This window comes from Otolemur garnettii, unplaced genomic scaffold (genome assembly GCF_000181295.1).
Source record: "Otolemur garnettii isolate 467f Iridium unplaced genomic scaffold, OtoGar3 scaffold00007, whole genome shotgun sequence".
In the NCBI taxonomy this organism is placed as follows: Eukaryota; Metazoa; Chordata; class Mammalia; order Primates; family Galagidae; genus Otolemur; species Otolemur garnettii.
The window spans coordinates 11,738,233-11,742,221 of NW_003852402.1; the positions used below are offsets into that span (position 1 = coordinate 11,738,233).

At 39.7% G+C, this 3,989-nt stretch overlaps 1 protein-coding gene and 1 long non-coding RNA gene across 7 annotated transcripts in view; both read left to right on the forward strand.

Annotated features, from left to right (window-relative positions):
- Positions 1-3,989, forward strand: part of RBFOX2 (RNA binding fox-1 homolog 2) — a 293,952-nt gene that overhangs the window by 239,436 nt on the left and 50,527 nt on the right. The gene's annotated exons all lie outside the window — the stretch shown is intronic.
- Positions 1-3,989, forward strand: part of LOC105886369 — a 12,860-nt gene that overhangs the window by 6,702 nt on the left and 2,169 nt on the right. Inside the window, exon 2 of the long non-coding RNA XR_001160991.1 lies at positions 484-490. This is a non-coding gene — a long non-coding RNA (uncharacterized LOC105886369). The remainder of the gene's footprint in view (positions 1-483; positions 491-3,989) is intronic.

A 3,989-nucleotide genomic window follows, 5' to 3' on the forward strand; every position in this document is an offset into this window, starting at 1 on the left:
CCCAGGCCAGGTTCAACCCTGCCATCCTGGGTTTATGTGGCGGGTGCCCTGTGAGCTATGGGCACCACCCAAAAAAATCTATTTTTATTATAATATTATGTTAGAGAGCATGAGCCCTGGAAATCAGGTTGAGCTGGTTCAACTTTCAGCTCCTTCCACTTGTTAAATGTGTAACCATGAGAGGATTATAACATTACTGCTCATTTTCCTCATCTGTAAAAATGATGAAAATAGTTCCTGCTGCATAGGGTTGTTTTTAGGACTAGATAAGAAAATACATATCAAATATGATGCCTGGCACATAGTAAATTCTTAATAAATGCTAGCAATAATACTATTAATATATAATTATTTCATTTCAAAGAAAGTGGTATAGATAATCCCTGACTTATAAAACAACCCAGATTAAGGCCAGGCATGGTGGCTCATGCCTATAATCCTACCACTCTGGGCTGGGAGGCCAAGGCGAGTGGATTGCCTTAGCTCATGGGTTTAAGACCAGCCCGAGCAAGAGTGAGACTTCGTCTCTAAAAATAGTTGGGCATTATGGTGGTAGTCCCAGCTACTCAGGAGGCCAGAGACAAGAGGATTTCTTGATCCCATTGAGGTTGCTGTGAGCTATGGTGCTACAGCACTCTACTTAGGGCGACGAAGTGAGACTCTATCTCAAAATAAATAAAAAAATAAATAAATAACAATCTAGATTAGCAAATGAATGAACAAACAAATGAGTGAATAGATATGGGTAAATAATTGCTTTCCAAGAGCTCTCCCTCTTGGAAATTCACAAGAAACCTATTAACTTTACTTAGTTCAGTGTTTCCCAAATTTATTTGTCCATGAAACACATTTTCTGCACATAAAACACACAAAAATGGTGTTCTGTCCTTTGGGAAGTGCTGCTCTGTGATTTTTGAAGCATGCAGGCTTAAACACATCCTTTGATACCTTCGAGCTATTTTGACCATCTGTTTCTGTTTGATTTTCTTGGATATAAAATGTATCACAGTCTTACTTTACTCAAATTTGAATCATTCTGATTTGAAATAATGAAGTTTCACTCCTGTACAAATTTTGAATCCATGTAAATCTCCAAATGAAAACTTTGTTAATAATTGCCTAATTTCAAAGCTATATAAATTGCATGGTAATTCACATAGCAGCTCTACTTTTAGCATTTAATAGAGATGTCTACTATCTTTTGATAGATTTAGTCTTTTTCTTTTTTTCAAGACAAAGTCTCACTTTGTCACCCTCAGTAGAGTGCCATGGCATCACAGCTCACAGTAACCTCAAACTCTTGCACTCAAGGTATCCTCTTTACCTTAGCCTCCCTAGTAGTTAGGACTACAGGTACTGCCCACAACTCCTGGCTATTGTTTAGAAATGGGGGTCTGGCTCTTACTCAGGCTGGGCTCCCTACTCCTGAGCTCAAGCAAAGCACCCATGTTGGCCTCACAGAGTTCTAGAATTATAGGCATGAGCCACCGCTCCTGGCTGATAGATTTAGTCTTGACTTAACACCCTTTTCAGCACCACATCCCTATCCCTTGCACTAAATATGACTGACTTTGTAATATTGTTGTAATACTTACTTGAGCATATGAAGAAAATTTATTTGGACACCTTGTCTGAAGACTGACTACCCTCTACCCAAAAGAAATTGATCACAACTAGGAATGATTTGTACTTTTGTCTTAAAACCATGAGCTCTTTAGAGAGATGAAGCTTTGTGTAACTGTTTTTTTGTATATAAAATCATGATATTTACAAGTTAAACTTTTTTAAATTGTGGAATGGATAATATTAAATAGTAATACTAGATTAAATATATTTTTTCCTTCATCATGGCAGTAACTTGAAGTACATGTACTTTTTAACCCATTTCTGACTTTTATAAAGAGTTCCAACCATATTTTGAGTACAAACTTAATTTTTCTTTGTGTTTTTTTGAGGCAGAGTCTCACTCTGTCGCCCTGGGTAGAGTGCCGTGGCTTCAAAGCTCACAGCAACCTCAAATTCTTGGACTTGAGCATTCCTCTCGCCTCAGCCTCAGAGTAGCTGGGACTAAAGAGGTTTTATGGTATATTGCTTAGGTAATGCATGAATGAAAGATTTAAAAGTAAAAATTAGTCCGCATTTTCCTTGGCCTTTCCTAGACACTAGTTTCCCTCCCTGGAGGTGACCACAGTTACAGTTTCTTGGGTCTCCCAATGTAGACTCATCGAATCTCAGATGGGGTTTCTCGGTGATGTAGTTTCTAAGACCCAGCAGCTTTTAGTGCCTGGCCTTCAGGTCCCTACTAGTGGCATCATTGATGCTGGGTGAATTTGAGGATCTGACTTGGCTCCCCAGGAATTCAGCTAGTTCTTTAGAAAGGGCTGAGGTACTTAAGAGAGTGTTCTCCGGTGACAGGGAGACTGGGCCTGAGTCCAGCCTCCAGATCTTGGTTCCAGCCTGCTTTCAGCAAGGCCCAACCTGCTCCTGATGAGAAGTCACTTAAAGTTTGCTCCTGAGGAGAGAAGAGCAGAGGTGTCCAGAGCCATGGTGTAGACCTCAGGATGTCTAGACTTGCTTCCCTATGAAATTCTGAAAAGCAGGAATCAGGGCTGGCAACTTATAGAAGGTTCTACTGTAAAAATACTCATTGCAAAATTTTACAACAAAGTGGCCAACACATAGAGAATATTTTGTAATGAATATTTTGTAAACAAAGTTACATTTAGCTGCAGTTTTCTATTTTCCCTTTGTATGGAGTCTTTGAGGGCGACTTTTGAGACACCCTATAGTATTTGTAGAAAGTAGGAACACTATCTTACTAAAGTAACTGAGTAGATTGCTGGGCAACATTGCTTGGTTTGGTGATTGTGCATCTATTGTGCTATTTAGTGGCCCAGTTGAATGATTTTCTTCTAGCAACATTACCTGCCCACATTCACACTTAGATAAAATTAACAGATAAGGTCCATGCTTATAATCCTAGCTGAAGTGGGTAGATCACTGAGCTCAGGAGTTTGAGGCTGTAGTGAGCGATGATCATGCCACTATATTCCAACCTGAGTGACAGAGTAGAGAGCTTATCTCTAAAAGTAATTTTTTAGAATTGGTTGTTGAATTCATTCAGAGTTGCAGTTTTTTTAGGCAGATTCCACCAAGGAAATTGAAATGACAGATTCTGAAACCTAAATTGGCTAGAAAAGGAGGTAAAGACCTACAGGTGAGGATTTAGAGATAAAGAAAGTGGAGAATCAATGTTGGTTGGGTCTAATGAGGTCAAATAATTTTGATGGTGGGGCTTTTCAAGGAAACTGAAAAAATAATGTCTGTTTAAAAAACAGGGTGTTTGAAGTAACCATTTTTGTGGTAGAACAGTTTCAGGTGATGACACCAGGAAGGTAAAATATCTGTGTTAAAAGTCTGAGCCCTGGTGGGTAGGATCGACTTGGCTTCCCATGAGTTCAGCTAACCCATAGCTCAGTGGGCAGGGCGCCAGCCACATACACTGAGACTGGCGGGTTTGAACTCGGCCTGGGCCAACTAAAACAACAATGACAACTGCAACAAAAAAATAGCCGGGCATTGTGGTGGGCACCTGTAGTCCCAGCTACTAGGGAGACTGAGGCAAGAGAATAACTTAAGCCCAAAAGTTTGAGATTGCTGTGAGCTATGACGCGACAGCACTCTACCAGGACAACAGCAGCACTGGAATACATAACATGAAAAGGTAATTGTAATATATCCATCAAAGGGCTCATATCCAAAATTTATAAAGAAATAACAAATCATAAGCAAAAAACAGTCTAGAAAATGGGCAAAAGATTTGCAGAAATTTTACAAAAGAAGTTACCAAAATGTTCAGTAAACACATGAAAAGGTGATCAATTTCGTTAGTCATCAGGGAAATGTAAATTAAAGTCAAAATATGATGGCACGGCTCAGCGCCTATAGCTCAACCGGCTAAGGCGCCAGCCACGTACACCTAAGGTGGC